We start from the raw sequence: 17,713 nt of genomic DNA, 5'->3' as shown, positions 1-17,713 counted from the left end.
ACAATGACTCTGTCCCCTCACCTGGCTTCTCTTCCCCTTCCAGTACTCCCCCAAGACTCCAGCTGTGAGACAGATAGGAGGTGCTAGGACACATGGCAGAGTCCCCTGAGATTACAAGCTAGCCTGTCTCTCCTAAGGAATTCAGGCTGCATTAGTAAGGCCTATAACCCAGGAGGGGCAAGAACTCACCACCTACTCACCCACCCTGCCTGGCAGTTGTTAGAGTTTCACTATCAATAATAACAGGAGTTGCCTCTTGCCTACTTTGGCAAATGCTTTCAACACAGACCCCTCTATCTTCAAGAACAAGTAACAGCACTGGGAAGGTGTTGTTACTGTCCCATTTTTGCAGACCGTACGTCTGAGGCTTAAAAGGTCACTTTATGCAAGGCCATTCAACAAAGACATGGCAGAGCCAGATCTTGAACTCGGGTTTCATCAGTTTCAACCTTTGTGCTCTAAAAACAAAACAACAAAACAAAACAAAACAAAAAAACCTGAGGCAGAGTCTCATGTAGCCAAGGCTGTTCCCCAGCTCACTGTGTAGTCAAAGATGACCTTGAATTTACCATTGTCCTGTCTCCACTTCCTGGGTGCCAAGGTTGTAGCTGGAGGCTGTCACAAATTTATTAGCTACCACCATCTACTGGATACCGGGGACTGAACCTAGGGCCTGTGCATGCTAGGCAAACACTCTGACACATGAGCCGCATTCCTCCGGGGGTATTCTGTTGGGGTGGCTTGTGCTGTCCTTGTCAACCAGGGAAATCTGGAGGCCTCAGAGGGCCAGCTGGACTGGGGACAGCTCCAAGTCAGAGGCCACAAGCTGTGGTGTTGCTCTGGGCTTGCCAACTCTGTCACTGCTTGAGTGGGATAAGGTTAGGGGGTGACTCGGGCACTCCACAGCCTGTGACCAGGTCTCAGTCCAAAGGGACATCAGCCAGGAAAATAAGTATCCTCTCTCCACGCCCTTCTGGCATAGTCAAGAGCATGGGGAGAGGACCCAGACCAGCACGCTGGCCCACGAAACAGATTCTGGCAGAGTCATCTCCTTCCTCCTCCATCATCAGCTTAAGACTCCTCTTTAAGCCACACAGCACCCCCCCCCCGCTCCCCAGGAGGCTGCCGGAGGGGTGCCTCATCAGTGCCACCACACCCGACACCTCCCAGGCCCCTGGCCTCCTTTGAAACGGAACCAGAAGTGACAGCTCCTCTGGCTGACCTGCATCTAGGATCCAGAAACCTGGCGGAAAGTGATTCCGCCCAACCTCGGCCTCACCCCAGAGCAGGCCGAGGTAACTGTGACATCAGGCAAAAGGAAGGAACTGGAGGAAGTGGCTGGCGGCGCAATCTCCCCTCTGCCAGGAGGCTTTGCCCACAAACTGCCATGGTGACGGATGCAGCCTGCCCCTGCCGGGCTCCAGGACCTCCAGCCTTTCCCTAAGCAGCCCGAGGAGACACAGTCCCTGTCCCCAGAACCTGGGTCCCAACCCCTACCCCTGCACAAGGCCTCGGTCCAGAGCTGGGAGCAATATATTCAGGGCCTGTGGCTGCAGGTTAAACAGGTCGCCTGGGTCAGCTTGACACCAGATCAGGGGACCGTGCTGTCCAGCCTCTGAGCCCATCAAAATCCTTCTGTCAATACTCTTTACTCTGGACACCATGCCATCCTCCGTGCCAGTCGGGCTATCCATGCCAGCTAAGGGGACTTCCCTTTCCTACTTGGCAAACTCCTTCAAGAGTAAATGTCACCTTCTCTAGGAAGGCCCCTTGGACGCCCCTGATAGAACTCCTGTGCTGCTACAGAATTCCACCCCAACCCCGGTTAAAGTGGCCACCTCCCTCCCTGCTGTTCTGGAGGATGGGTGCCTAAGCATGGCACTCAGTCAATGACAATGGGCTCAGCTGAATGAGCGGAATACCCGGCTGTAAAGAACAGTGCAGCTGGATGTGTTTTAACTGTACAGACTTGGGTGGCTGAGCTAACGTCCACGTGACCTTCACTCAGCACTCAGGAGGAAACCTGTTCTGCTGGGGTGCCTCTTGCCTGTCTGGAGGTGCTGGAAGTGTGGTACCTGTCTCCCCCAGAAGCACAGTGACTGGAAGCAGAATCTAGATTCGGGGTACAGGGACAAATCTGCGCAAGTCCTACACAGTCCTGGCAGGAACTGGGGTGTAAATTCAAAGCTAGAGTCCCCCCATTCTGCAGCCCCCACTGCATACACCCACCCCAGGCCATTCCTCCACCTATGCCCACCCTGAGCAACCTTTTCCACTAAATGACATCTCATGAAATCGAGATGTAGCCCAGGATGCCACTTGTCACATTTTCCCCATTAGAATGGGAACGCATTCCTCCGCCAACCCCCTCAACGCTGCTTTGGAGCTGCCTAGGGGAGGTAAGAATGACAAGGCCCTTCCAGAAACTGGCCAGGGGCTCATGGGGGCCTCTGCCTTCTCCACCTTCACAGCCACTGGGCTCCTCACACTACATCAGTGCCTCAACTGTCTGTCTGTGGCCTTCACTAGACAGAGACTACTCTCCCTGCCCTCCCCCAGCCTCCTCTGGCATCCCCAGGAAGGAAGCTGGACCTCCCTCTCCCTGATATCTCCTGAGGAGTTCTCCAAGGCATCTGACAAAATGTTCTCACCACACACAGCGCAGCACCAGAACTCCCAATGAGGGGGTGGCAGAACTCTTTACAACGAACGCAGCTGGAAGAACTGAGGTGTCTGAGGAGGAGGTAGCTTATGGCAGAGGGCATTTCGAGAATGGTACGATGGAGCTAGGGGCTGCGGAGCTCATCCTTCCCAGCCATCGCCTTTTTCTCCATCTGTGTTCTCCCTAATTCCCAGAAGCCCCCAGAGCAAAGAAGTCTACAGCGTCAGTGAGAAGTATTTCTGCACTGTACTGTGCATTGAAGGAAAAGACTCTTCAGGGACCCGCGACCTAAAAGGTCCCTCCTCACCTCATCCCATCTCTGCTCTCAGGTCCCTGCTGAGGGACAGGGAGGACCCTGAGGAACAAGGTGAGGATGGTTGATATGAGCCGAACTGTATTTCGACGTGAAGATTCCGAACGCTAGACACAAGAGATGTGCCAAGAGCGTCACCAACGTCCACCATTGCTGGAGGCGGAAAGGCCAGCCAGCTGAAGTGTACAGGAATAAAAGGAGATCTGAAGGAACCACTCGGCTGCGGGTGGGAGTCACAGGGACAGAGAGGAAGGGGTCGGCCGAGGTGGGTGAGCAAGATACCCAAGGCACACTGGAGGAGGCCCTCACCCCGGGGTCCCTGTAAGGACACGGTGGGCCCCAGGGAGGGAGTATACCCTTCAATGTCACATCTAGGCCCTTCGCCTGCTCTCCCTGGTGATGGCCCTGAGAGATCTCCCAGGCAGACACAGATGCACACAGAATGAAGAGGCAAAGATGGATGAAGAGAGGTGGGGCTTGTGGAAACAAATGGGAGACACAGACAGACAGACAATGGCAAGCAGAGGCACACAGACAGAAAAAAAAAGCATCTTGGTCCTCTTGGTTCCATCTAGTAGGGCCTGACTATGCAGCTTGTCTTTGGGGTTCACGATGGACCCACAACTCCTGAGACTATTTTTCTTTGGCACAGAGTCAGTCTGAGGTTTCTACCACTTGCTACTGAAAGACACCTGGGACATCAGGGTCCCCCCTCACGTAGTCAGGGGTGCCAGGTGATACGGAAGGAGCAGAAGGTGGTCCCCAGTGATCTTAGGAAGAACTACCCAGCAATCATGTCTCTAGACTCAGCCACAGGAGAGTGGCAGAGCGTGGGTACAGAGGACCCTCAGATGAGCAGCTACAGAAAGCGAGCCAACGGGGCCAGCCTTGGGAAGATTAACTTCTAAAACTCTCTCTCCCTCCTACTGCTATTCTGCTAAATGGACATGGTATTAAGCTGACTCCAAACACCTTACGGTTTTACGCACAGATTAATGCCTCTCTCAACCCTCATCGGAGAGGCTTCCGTGTGTAGTGGTCAATGGTTGACAGAGAGAATGAGAGCGTGTGGAGCTCTCGGTCCTAAATGGGCGTCTACCTCATCACCCTTTCCCTCCTGACGCTCAGGGATCATTGTAGAAGACAGAATGGAACGTGTCAGTGCCGGAGGTGGTGGGTGACTACAGCGAAGCCCTTTGCAGGACACATCTGGGCAGCTGTGCACATGAACCTGGAACAGTCGTGACAGCACTCGAAAAACCTCGGCGAGCTCAAGACGGACAGGACCCCAGCACGGAGAAGGGAGGCGGACGTGAAGTTCCACCCCAGCCAAGGAGCCATGAGCAACATGGCTGCTCAGAAAAAGAGTCAGTGTTCTTCAAGGGTGCAGCCCTTGAGAGGCCACCCTTACTTCAGGAGATAGCCCTATGCCCACACACATTCCGGCGGCCCTCAGTTCAGTAAACAATAAACACACGGAGCTGGGAGGAAATCGATGCGGGGAGATGGGAGAGAAATTGAGTGGAGGGAATGAGGGTTAGCTTGATCAAAACACACCAGATGCATGTATGAAATACTACTACCCCCGCCAAAAAAAAAATATTTAAAAATACACTAAAAATTAGGTTAAAAAAATTTTTTTCCCCTTCTCCCTGCTGGTGCCTCCCATTGGCCAAGCTCAAACCAAGAGATGCTGGGTAATGGTACTTGCTAGGATAGGCCACAAGAGGCACACAGCAGGCCAGACCTACATGGATCTGCTGGATGAGTGAAAATATCCCGTAAAGCCCCCTTGAGTAGCAGCCCCAGCCCCAGCTATCCAGCAGGACACAATGACAGGGATTGGGGTCACAGTTAGCTCTTTCTGGGCAATTGCCATCAGGCATTTTGGGGCTGGGGTAAGGGTGGAGGCTCCAGTACCCTCAGACTCCGAGTGAAGGTCTGTGGACAGTTGTCTGTCTATCAGCTTCCTTCCTGAACCTCACCCCAGACCTTCAGGACTGGAACTTGTCTATAATCTGATTCCCAAGGGACCCGTGTGCACAGGAGTTTGCTCAGGGGGGCAGGAAGTGCTCTTTTTGTAAATACCACCGTCTACCTGACAGTTCAGCCAGAAACAAGCCGGAAATCACCTTAGTGCTGCCCCCCCCCCCCCACAACAGCCCATTTAACAGCCTGCGAGGATCCAGCTTGCAAGCGCCATCAGGTTGTATGACCAGCATCCCTCCAGCCTCCCCTGATCAAACTCTCACTGCTGAGCCCCACACCGCAATGGCTCCCCGGGGGCTCTCCTGGCTAAAATGTCAGTCATCTTCTCTGCTTTCAACCCTCCACAGCCTCCATCACTCAGGGCACAAACCCTCGTCTGTCGGGCAGAGCCCAGTGGGAGAAGACCTGGCCCTGAATGCTTCCTTCTATCACCTGGCTTTTGTCTACCCTCAGCTCCAGCAACAGGGCCTCCCGTGTCATCCTCGGAACGCCACGTTCTTCCCCATCCCTGGGCTCTCCCCATGCTGTCCCCTCTGCTGGGACTTCTTCTTGTTCTAGATTTTACCGCCACCTCAATGAAAAGTGCCTTGCTTTTTATCCACCCCATCCCACCCCCGCCCCTGTCTATTTCTTTCCAGGGGCTTTTCAGGAATTGCCTTTACCTTTTCCGTGTAGACATGTGCCTGCTGCTCGTCAGGTTCCCCTGAGGTTATTAACCTATAGTTAGTCTATCTACGCCTGTCTCTACCGCCATCACCCAGCCACTAGAGCCGAGCACGGCACGGAAGGAAAGGGCCTTCAACGGGTATTTATGAACTAAATCAAGAATATTTACTTTTCCGTCTGGTTAGGGATCTAACACAGCTCTCTCTCTCTTAGCTCCCTTACCCCCTCCCCGCCCCGGTTATAGATAAGGCTATTGGTATGATTGGTGACAACTCAGGGTTCTAATCCAGGTCTTTTGGCTCCCGGGGTCCAAGCACTCCTACCTTTTTGAAAAGTCACATGGTCTACATGTATTCCACATGCATATTACACCCCCACCGCCACCCCCTCAGCCTTTTCATCCATGCGCTCACGAAGGGAACACATATCCATATCAGACCTTCTGGTTCTCACAGCAATGTTCATTTTAAAAAAATACTGAGCACACAACGAACAGGAACAAGCGATGTCTACAGAGCGAACGGAGGGACCTCGTCTGTTCTCTGCAGCTTAGTCTTCCTCTTGGTTCAGGTTCCTCAGGCCACACAACTTCGCCTCGGTGGCTGGAGGAGCTCACGCGAGACTGCTGTGCGACATCTGACATTTCAAAAGCAGTTTCAAAATGATGTCTTTGGAAGGCTGGGGATATGACTCAGTGTCTGTCTGCTGTGCGGAAGGCCCCGGATTCCATCGTCAGCCCTGCATACACTGGGTGTGGTGGCGCACACCTGGGAAGTGGAGGCAGGAAGATCAGAAGTTCGAAGTCAGCATTGGCGACGTTATCTAGGTCAAGGCCAGCTTGGGCTACACAAACCTCTGTCTCAGGGGAAAAAAAAAAGGTTTCTTTTGCGAGACCACCAAGACAGAACAAGAAAGAAAAAAGACACGTTTAACCCAAGGTATAGGAAATACAGAAATCCTCTCTAATGAGGTCACAAGGACAAAGCAATAAAGGAACACAGAGCAGGCAGGTGGGTAGACAGTGAAAACAGAAACAAACAGTATTGTTAGAGTGGACATCTGAAGGGCCCCGAACCGGAGCATGCGCACAGAGAGCCAGGCTTGGGCATGTGGGCGATGGCATAAGCTGTCCTGCTCTTTACAGGTTCCTAAGACGCTCTGTGAGGAAGACTGTGGGCTCTTCTGTGAGTCTCCATCCCTCAGTGCTCATGGCTGGATTGGATCCTGAAGGACACAGCCCCAGCCCAGAGCCTGGAGCACAGGCATCGCTCTGCAAATATCCCTCTCTGTGTGCAGCAAGGCAACTTATACTCCCAGTTGCCCGGAGGCCTCCCTCCTTGGCATGGAGAGGGGAGAGAGACGGAAAGGGTGGAACAGCCTTGCAGCATCCAAACGCAGCGCTGGGCTTAAAGCCACTAGCCAGGCCCACAAGAGCTCCCGCCAATGCGAAGAAGCCACATTTCAACACCGGGGACCCATGAGCACCCTGGGAAGTAAACACCCAAATACCAAACATACCAGACATTCCCCCACATAAACAGGCTGCACTGAGCTGGGGGTTCCCCTGCCCCCCATCAACAAAGTAGGACAGTTCAGAGGTGAATTCTTGGCCAGGCCAGGCCAGCTGGGCTGGGCCCATCGCCTCTCCTGCAGGGATGAGAAAACCCCAATGTCTCTCCGCAGCCTTCAGGGGGCCACGCCTCTGGCCCTCAAAGGCACTTCCAAAGGCTGAGCCGCTCAAAACCGGCTGCCCTTGGCCTCTCCTCTTCCCTAGCCAAGACTTCTGATGCAAGTGGCCGAGGGCTGAAGATCCGCTCCTCCTGGGCAGGGCTTCATGAGCAGATTCACACAAATGACCAGGGCGGCCAACCCAAGCCACCTTCGAGAGCTAGGTCAGTTAACGGTTAATAAAGGAGAAGGGCTGGGGAGGGCTGTGTCTGCAGAGGGGACACCCAGGTTCACACCGGCAAAGCAGTCTCAATACTGCCCAATCTTCCAAGTTTTCAGGACTAGCCGAAAATACGGATTTTTAAAAATAAGACCTCTCAATTCTTAACGTGGCCAACTAAGTCCACTTTGAAGCGAACGCCACTTGAGCCTAAATAACAAACAAACAAACAAACAGGCAAACAAAAAAACCCACGGTTGAGGGTTGCACGGCCTCCTGCCTCGCATCTGACTCCAGTGGAGTCTGGGTCTCATCATCACCACCAGTGTCCTGTACCGAGACCTTGAGCCGCTCAGCTTACCTCTCGGGACCATCTAAACACTTTAACAATACGACAGTTCCCACTTCTCTCTGACCTTCCCGCACCTCTGCAAGGGAAGCTGAGGGGTCTGGTTTTCCTGGTTTACCAGTGAACAAACTGTAGTTTGGAAAGGCAAAGGTCAGCCTGTGGCTCCACAGGCAGGGAAACAGCTGGATTCTGGGATGGCAGGCGGCCTCCTGCATGGCTGACTAGACCAGCACCTCCTCTCCCCTGACTCTAGCATCTGACTTCCCCCGGTTCATCCATCCTGTCCTCGTGGCAGTAACGGAGTGAGCGTGAGGTACGGGATGGACAACGATATTCCCCAGATCCCTTTTAAGAAGTCTCTGTCTTCACAGACTAAACGGCCAACACCAGGACCCATCCCTAGATGGGAAACCGAGGCTGGCTCCAGGTTGACACTTGGGGGCAGGGACCGGGTCCCAGAGGACAAGTTCAAAGGACACTTGGGTTCATCCTCCTGGGCCACTAGACTGTGTTGTCTGTGTTCCTGAATTCTCTCCACCTTGGTCCAAGCCACTTTACCACCTGCCTGTCCTCCGACCCTGTCACTTCACATGGGAGCTTCTTCTTGGCCTTTCCACGCCACGCTCTAGCCCTACCCTTGGCTTCCCATCTTGTCATTTCCCCCGCACCACCCATGGGTCCCATGTCATCCACTCCTCCTGTCCACCATTACTAACCAGATCTTTATTTCCACACCCAGTGGATGTCTGGACACTCACTGTAATGTGCTTCAGCCCCCAAAGATCATACTCCCTCCAGGTTCCTTCATCTCTGTTCCCCACCCTGGCTGGAGAACACCGTTCCCCAGAGCTACAAGCTCTGGCCTACCCTCCCCTATCTTCCTCATTATCTCCAATTTTGATCTTACCAGACACTCAATTCCGTCCTACACCAGGAGTGTCCAACCCTCTGCAGTTGTAACACGGCATTATCGTCTGCACATGTGATGAACGGCATTCATAGGTAACCTGAGATGCACGTGGCCCATGCAACATAGGTTGGACGTGCCCACCCTGCGTGGCTTTCAGATTGGGTCTCTATCTTACATCTCCACCGCCGCCGTTTTCCTGAGCCCAAGTCACAGCTGGAACGCTGCGACAGCCTCCTGGGAGGATTCCTGGTCCTGCAGTGAGCACCCTTCACCATCCTTCCAGCCTCTGAATCCTTCAGAAATGCAAACATAACCAGTGGCAACCCTTTGATGGTGGTAGTGGCTTTCCTTGCTCTAAATGCCAAGCTGCTGACTCTATCACACCAGGTTCCTGTGGCCTGGCCACACCTGCCTGTGGTCACACCTGCCTGTGGTCACACCTGCCTGTGGTCACACCTGCTGCCCATACCAACTCTACCTGAAGCACCTGGTGTCTATCTGCCTCACGCTTCCCTACCTCTGCACCACTGTGCAGCTAAGAGCTCGCTCACTTTTCAGGTCTTCTGTATACTTGGTGGGGAATATCCCCTCCATCAGGAAGTCCTCCTTGACTGGAAGCCTTCAAGCTGAGAACCATCCTCCTGCTCTCAGCTCCTGCTCAACTCTGAGTTTATCCTTGCCCCCACTGCACGGTTCTCTCCCTCTGCTGCTGTCTCCATCATACTGGGAGTTCCGTGAAAACAAAGCCTGTGTCTTGTTGGCTTTTTGTGTACCCAGTAGATGGCTAAACGTTTGCTAAGAGGAAAGAACGTTCCATCTAGACAAGAACCTGGGACTTTCTTTTTCCCTTTACGGTGCTGGGGACCAGCCCTATGGCTCCAGTACGAGAACCCAAGATTTCTGATCCCAGTCCAGTGCTTTGCCACTGCACTCTGCTGCCCGCAGGGCCAGCATGTAACCATGACAACCGCAAGTACCAGGCCCTGCTCCCTTGAGGCCACTTGGTAAATCCCGGGAGAAGGCTCCATGGGAGCACTGAGAGAGGTCCCAGAGCCCCTGCCGCAGGGATTCCTCAGCTCCAGCACCTGCAGGCAGCAGTAGGCAGGAAATGGGGCTGGAAACTAAACCCAGCCTGAGGTTCCAGAACAGACAAGACCCTAAGATTCTATATCCCTGTGCATCAGTGAGGCCAAAAGCTCGCAGAGGGGCGTGGGCATGCCCAGGTCCCCGGGCCAGATACCGGCAGCCCAGGCAGAAGGCCACTGTCTTCTGGGAAGAGGCACGGATACCATTTTTTACAAACCGATAGTCCTTTATGAATTGTCACACCAGCTCTGCAGGCTCACTCATTAAACCAGCTTCTGTCTCCCCACCGCCCCTCACCAAGAAGCGATGCGTGTGTCTGACTTTGGCCTCCCACCCACCTAGTCCACAGGGAGAAAAAAAATCTTCTGGGTCAAGAGAACCTATAAAACAAAAGGCTGCTGCTAGGCGTGGGCTGATTTACAGCACACATAGGGAAGGGCCATTTTCGCAAAAAGCCACACAGAACAGCCTGTTTCCAAGGCTAAGAAAAGACAGCATTGTGTTTGGAACAAAGCCTCCGAGACCAGGCTGAGCAGGGCGACACCCATTCGCTGACAGCCCGGCTGGAGAAAGAGCAGACAGCGTTACCACCACCGCGAAGGAGAATGGAGGAGACACAGGGATCAGGTCAACGACACTGGCCAGGAAGGCCGCCAGCGAGGAAAGAGCTGTTTGCAGAGTGATGATTTTTATTGAAATGTGTCTATTTCAGACTTGGTCCACACTTAACGGGTTAGTGGGGTCTGGTTTCCCACCGCTAGGCCATCAATCTTTTTCTTGTCCAGTTGACAATTACTTCAAAAGACAAGAAAGGACTCCCCAATATTCCCCAAAAGGCAGGCATGAAGCAGAAAACAAATGGCAGGGGGAAACCCATTGTCCCCCCAAAAAGTTAATAACCCAGTTGAAACTGATTTTTTTGTGTGTGTGCCCATGCCTAGGCCAGAGGCTGACACACTGGGTATCTTCCTCAATAGCTCCTCACCTTTTATTTTATTTTAATTTAATTTAATTTAATTTTATTTTATTTTATTTTATTTTATTTTATTTTATTTTTTGAGACAGAGCCTCTCACCAAACTTGAAGCTTGCCGATTTACCAGACTGGCTGACCACTGAGGTGGTCTGGTCTCTATCTCCTCAGCAGTGGGGTCACGGACCTGTGCCACCACATCTGGCTTTTCCGTCGGTGCCGGGGATCGAACTCAGGTCCTCATGCTTATGCGACAATCATTTTATTGACTGAACTACCTCCCCAGTTCCAAAACGGACGTGTGTGGTGTGAAATGCCCGGGAGACATCGGTCCACAAATGAGAGGCGTGCTACTGCACATGGACTCTACCAGCAAGGAGAGGGAGGCTCGGCCGCTGAGCAGAATATTTATGAAGAGGGATGCTCTGAAAGCCCCGGTTGGCCAGAGCTGCCCTTTTCAAGTGCCAACCCATTAAAGCCTTTGGAAGTCATTTGTCTTTCATTGTGAAGGTGAAAAACAAGGTCCTGAGCTTAATTATTCTCCACCAAGGCAGCTCCGTTTCATCTGTATGCAGGCCGTGCAGCCAAACCACAGATTTCAGCCAATTTCTCTCCGGCGCAAGAAATAGATAACTGACAAATCACTCAGCAGAACGGCCACCTCTCCATCGAGGGAACTGAACGCCGGCTAATAAAAATCCTGCACTTGTGACAAGGTCAAATAAGGTCACAGCCGGGGATGCCCGGCCTGGAGGACGGAAGGAGGATTTTACCATGCGGATGAAAGTTCAGATGGGCGAGGAAAAGCTTGGCCATGCTAAGGCAGATGAAGTACGGCAGACAGCTGTCCCTGGTCGGAGGGATGGAGTGACTCCCTACCTAGTCCTTAAAGCCAGAACAGTTAAGGCAGCCACAGCAAATGCAGGCTCCTGGGGCACGGGAACAGTTTATCTGATTGTCCCGCCCATTACAACAGAGGAACCAGCTTAATGAATTGGGTAAAGTCCCCCAGGGCGTGGGCACTGCTGATGTCAGGCCAGGGACCTCAGGACATGGAAACAGGGGTTTTGGATGCTGACTCAGACCAAGCTCTGGTTGAGCAGATCCAGGTTTCACACGCTTTAATAAATACCCAGGGGCAGGCGGATCCACGCAAGAAGCGGGAGTTAAGATCGAAGAAAAATGTGGTTTTAGATCCTTGTCAGTCATTCTCAAGACAGGAGCTTGCCAGGCAGGCCTGAAAGGCCCAGTCACCTCACAGCATCCAAATTCCCAGAGGGCTTTATGGACAAAGGAGTCCTGGACCCCGTCCTCCACAGAATCAGCTTGGGCAAAACCCAGTGTGGCATTTATAGCATACTCCTGGCTGCCAGCATCATTGGCCTTTGGGCCCCACAGTGGAAACCATCAGTATGAACCCATACACTGCAGGCTAGCTTTATCAACCAAAGCCTTCTGTCCATTCGATACCACGAAAGTTAAATCTAGAAAATGGCAGGATCCATTCAAAGGCCTATAGCTGTATCAATACTTAACAGTCATTCAATGACCAGGTATGCTTCGGTTGGTGCAAAATTTAAACTCAGAATTAGCTGGGACAGTTGCAAGGCTCACAGAGCCCCGGCATCCAAATTTACTTACAACAGTAGGTCAGGCTAGATAGCTAAGTAGAAGAATAGACAGAAGATGATGCCTTGGCTGCTCATCAGTTAAAGTCAAGTCGCAGGGAAGCCCCTATTCTGAAATCTATGCAAAATAGATCATCTTGGCACCCGGAGTCATTAGATTAGGTAACTAAGATCTGTCTGGGCACATCTCAGACCAAAAGACAGCTTTCTTTCAAATAGAAGAAAGGCATGTTTACAAGTGAGGCCTGGCTGGTGGCTTGGTCTTGATGAGTCTCCATTCTCTGGGAGCTAATGGTCCTCCCACCCACCTCACACGGAGGCTGGAGTGGATGGGAGCTGACATCTGCAAAAGCAGCTCGCTGACCATCGAGGGAGGTTTCAGGTAAGCCTCCTGCCCTAAACACAGCCGCCGTCACTCCTTAGAAGACCCTAGCTGCTTTCTACTGAGCTGAGAGGGTTTCAACCAATAGACCTGTGTTATTGCTGCCTGCCAGTCACATGCAGACGGAATGAATCAGAACTGGGGATCCAGATGTGTAGGCAGAGTTAGTGGTCATTTTGGTGTACCCTATTTCCTAGAGTTCTGCACAAAATCCTGTCCATGCTGTCTGCTCCCAGATGGCCACTAGCAACAGAAAGGAAGTTGCTGTGGGGTGTCTTTCTGTATGCTGTGAATAGATGCTGTTCCCATTGGTTAGTAAATAAAGCTGTTTTGGCCTATGGCAAGAAAGCTTACAGCCAGGCGGGAAACCCAAGTGGAGGGACGGAGAGAAGAAGGGCAGAGTCTGGAGAGATGCCAGCCACCGCCAAAGGAGCAGCAAGATGCTAGCAGACTGGTAATGGCATGGTAACGTGGCAACTTACAGATTAATAGAAATGGGTTAAGTTATAAGAAGCATGCCATAGGTCATACAACTGGTAATTAATATAAGCCTCTGAATGATTATAAGTGGCTGTGGGACCTCGGGGCTGGGCAGGACTGGAGAAAATTACAGGAAGTGGAGAAAGCTGACCCTCACCAGCTCTGGGATTTTGTACAGCTGTTGGCACCACAGGGGGATTTTATTTGATTGTCTTCTAGATTTATTTATTCTACATTTATGTGTATGAATGTTGTGCCTGCATGCCAATATATATGCACCGTGTGTGTGCCTGCTGGAGCGCCTGGAACTGGGACTATGGACGGCTGTGAGCCACCATGTGGGTGCTGGGAATCAAACTTGGGTCCCTGTAAAGCAGCAAGTGCTCTTAACCACTTAGCTCTCCCCAGCACCAAAGAAGGATTGAGTAGCATAGACGCAAATTCTGGAGCACTGCTGCATGCTGGGAGAACTGTTATATTGAACCTCTTCAGACCCCTGTGAGGCAGATATCATGCTCTCCAACTCGTAAGTATTACTGAGATAAAATTCACATACACAGCTCACCCACTGAACTATGTATATTGAGTCGGGGAACTTGTATAACCATAACCACTTTTAAAACAGTTTATACTCCCTCTCTACAACGCCTAGCCCTAGCCCTGCCAGATTCTCTGTTCCTTCAGTCTCCCTAAGACAACCAGGGAAACTGTTCTGTGTCTACTTGCCTATTCTGAGCATCTCCTGTATATGGAGTTATGGAATGCCTGATCCTGTGTGACTGACTGCTTCTCCTCAGGACACTGATTTCAGTGTCACGTCGTGTATCAGTACGTCACCCTTTGCGCGGTCAAATCACATTCAGCTGTACAGTTTCGCCATGGCTTTGCTGAAGTGTGTGCACGTGTGTGAAGAGGCACAAGTTGATGTCAGTTGTCTTCTCGACCGCTCTCCCCATTTTCACTGAGGCAGAGTCTCTCACTGAACCCGCTGCTCACCAGTTCTGGCTAGTCTAGCTAGCCCCTTGGCCCCGGTGATCTCCGTGTCTGCCTCCCGAGGGCTGGGATTACGAACAGCCTCCGCCCTGCCTGGGAATTCCATTTTACCCACCTAATGGTCTCTCCACGCCCACATGGTTTCTTTTCCATTGGATGTAGGAGTGGGATCGCTGGGTCTTACGGTAACGGTGTCCAGTCTGTGGGAAAGTGCCAGACGGTTCTCCAAAGAGAACACTTATGCTCTGCACCCTTTATATTCCCACTAGCCGCTTCCGATGATGGCCACTCCTCTGCCTCCTCCCAGGCTTTGCATTGTCTTTTCAAGCACAGCCATTCCGCGATCACACGTGTAGCTTTGCATGTTGAGCTTCTCCGTGGATTTATTAGCCATTTAATTTTTTCCTTTGACCAATATCACGTATTTTCTTTCCTATGTAAAGTCTAGATTTATACGTAAATACAGTACAAAGGTAAAAGGGGACAGAGAGGAAAAGAGGGGAGCCAACGAAAGGGAACAGCACAGGGTAATAGGAGGGGTGGGTGTGAGCCAGGAAAATGATAGGAATGTGGGGAAATGTCATAATGGAACTGATTGTTCCTGTACTTCGATTAAAAAGATTTCGAAAACTAAGAATAAAAATGTTCTTGGAAGAAATCCTTGCCCATTTTTTTAAGTTGTGTTATTTATCTTTTTTAATATTGAGGTGTAATCATTCTTTTGTGTAGGGGTGCACATGCATGTGTGTGTACATGCAGAGGACAGAGGTTGACATCATGAGTCTTCCTCAATCACTCTCCACTTTTTTTTTTTTTTTTTTTTTTTTTTTTTTTTTTTTTTTTTGAGACATCTCTCAGCCCCCAGTGTTGGGATTACAGATGCATGTCATGGTGCCTGGGCATCAGGATCCAACTCAGGTCCCCAAGCTTGCACAATAAGCAGTTTGCTAACTGGGCCATGTCCCCAGCTCCATGGCCATTCTTCATTCACTGGACACCAGTGCATTATCGGATCTATGATTTGCAAAAGCTCTCATCTGTGAATGAGATGTCTAATTTTTCTCTTATTTTACTGCTAGTGGTGTGTGTGTGTGTGTGTGTGTGTGTGTGTGTGTGTGTGTGTGTGTAACCACTGCCTAGTCCAAGGACATCAAAATTTTGTTCCTTCTAACGATATAATTATTTTTTCCTTTTTGAAAAAAATAATAATCTTGTTGGTACTGAAGTACCAAACAAGACCGGGTTGGTGAGTAAGACGTCAGACTTACAGAGGCAGACCCCGGTGACCACGACAAATCTGCACTCAGGCTGCCGTCGCCTCCCTGGTCCCAGGTGGCACCAAGCAGAACGGTTGCTTCTTTGGCCCTTGCTGACTCTTTGCTTTTCACTGTGTTTTACATTTCCCCCCAACTTTTACAAGGGTGTGTCACGGCTTCGCTAGAGTCCAGCCCCTTGAGCAACAGCGGCATGGGCTTCGCTACACCATTGCCACAGAACTGGGGTGCTCACTGAGGCTGGGCGGTGGCAAGCATAGAAGAAGAAGGCTGGAGAGGTCCTGCCACCTACAATGCGTGTGTGCACGCATGCGCGTGAGCACACACACACACACACACACACACACACACACACACACACACTGGCCTCAATAAAGTTGAAGATGGATGCTGCAGAGCATAGCAACCATCCAAGGTAGTTAGACCCAGACTCACTCCCAGCGCCCACACAACCTGCCTCAATCCATCTACATATCTTCCTAGAGCTCTCTGCTCAACCTCAAGCCAAGTTGTTCTATGCCTTTTGGGACAGTAGAGGGGAGAGAGAGCCTTAAATGGCCCACATTGCTCAACCAGATACATTTTACCTGGGAAAGATGTCAATCTCCTGACCTCCCGTCCATGTTACCATGGATCTGGGGACAGCAAAGGGGATGGACAGCACGACCTGAAGGGGCCACTTTACAAGGTTGCTAAAAAAAAAACAATAACAACAAAAGGTGGCCAATGGGCATCCTGAACACCACAGGAGACAAGATGAGAGGTCGCACAAGACAGCAAAGGGCTAGAACACCTCCCCACCCACAGGCTCTGAAAATAGCAGACTCCAACCGCCTCTCTACTGCAGGAACAACCAGAAACAGGAAGGTCCACTGCTTCCCTGCGGCCCAAGTCACAAGCTCTGCACATCATGAGACCAGCACCGCCAGGACAGTTGAGTCATGGCAAACACACTCATTCCCAGGAGAGGTGATTCCCCAGCACGGTGTGCTCTGTTTAGTCAAGGTCGTCAATGGTCTCCCCTAACCTTCCCATTAAAATTTCTGAGTCAGAATTTCCTTGTTCTGTGGCTCAGCCTGGCCAATGACTTGCCCAAAGTCACATTGGGAATGAGTGGCATTCTGTTTTAAACCCAGAAGCACAACCTCAAGCCCCATGTGCTCCCATGGTTAGGAAGCAGGGACAGCGTCCTACTCTTGGGCACCTCTAAACACTCAGACTGTCCAGCACTTTCAGGGACAAAGGACCTTCTAGGAAATGAGAGCCCGTGGAACAAGCTCCTTAATCACAAATATGAACGTGCACAAGCAACACTCTGGATGTACATGTTCTATTATAGGCCGGGCATCCTGGGAAATCATTACCTACATTAACTCACTATATCATATCGACTCTAAGAAGGAAGAACTGGCACCATGCCCTTCTTTCGGCGGGAGCATGAAGAAGCCACAAGACTCCCAAGAGTTTTCAAAAGTGTTCAGTTTCGACCAAGAAAGTAGAGATGTGCCCATGAAGACACAGATGTCTTCCATCATCTCTCCAAGGGACCCTGTGTCAGGACAACAGCTATGACCTGTATGTTTGTGCTAAGGATTGAACCTAGGACCCTGAGTATGCTAGGCACACACTCTACCATTGAGCTACATCTTGATCCCCCAAACATCATTTTCAGTAAAAATTCCTTGAAGCCCTGGACATGCTCAGGGTTTGGTATCAACTTAGACTCAGGACCACAGGGGCCAACATCAAACATACTCATCACTGCCCGTCACTATCACTCACTCCTCCTTCAACTTAATTGCTTAAAACAAAATCCCAGAGCTGTGGGGATCGCTCTGACAATAAAGCATTTGCCATGCAGACACGAGAACTCCCAGGGCCTACCTAAAAATCTGGGCACAGTGGCACATGCTTGTATTTCCAGTGTCATGAGGCAAAGGAGGATCCGTGGAGCTCACTGGCCAGCCAGCCCAACCACAGTTGAGGAGCCTCAGCCCAATAAGAGACTTGGTCTCAAAAATCAGGGTGGATCATGACCGAGGAAGTATGACATCTGAGATCATCCTCTGGCTTCCACAAACACACGTGCGCATGTGTACCTGTATACACATGAGCATACAC

General features: G+C 51.3%; 1 protein-coding gene across 1 annotated transcript in view; it reads right to left on the bottom strand.

Moving 5' to 3' along the window:
* Positions 1 to 17,713, bottom strand: part of Jdp2 (Jun dimerization protein 2) — a 31,843-nt gene that overhangs the window by 8,359 nt on the left and 5,771 nt on the right. The gene's annotated exons all lie outside the window — the stretch shown is intronic.

The sequence above is a fragment of the Peromyscus eremicus genome, chromosome 14 (assembly GCF_949786415.1).
Source record: "Peromyscus eremicus chromosome 14, PerEre_H2_v1, whole genome shotgun sequence".
NCBI classification, from domain to species: domain Eukaryota; kingdom Metazoa; phylum Chordata; class Mammalia; order Rodentia; family Cricetidae; genus Peromyscus; species Peromyscus eremicus.
The sequence above is the reverse complement of the archived record's forward strand: the minus strand, read 5'-3'. Positions and strand labels throughout refer to the sequence as shown.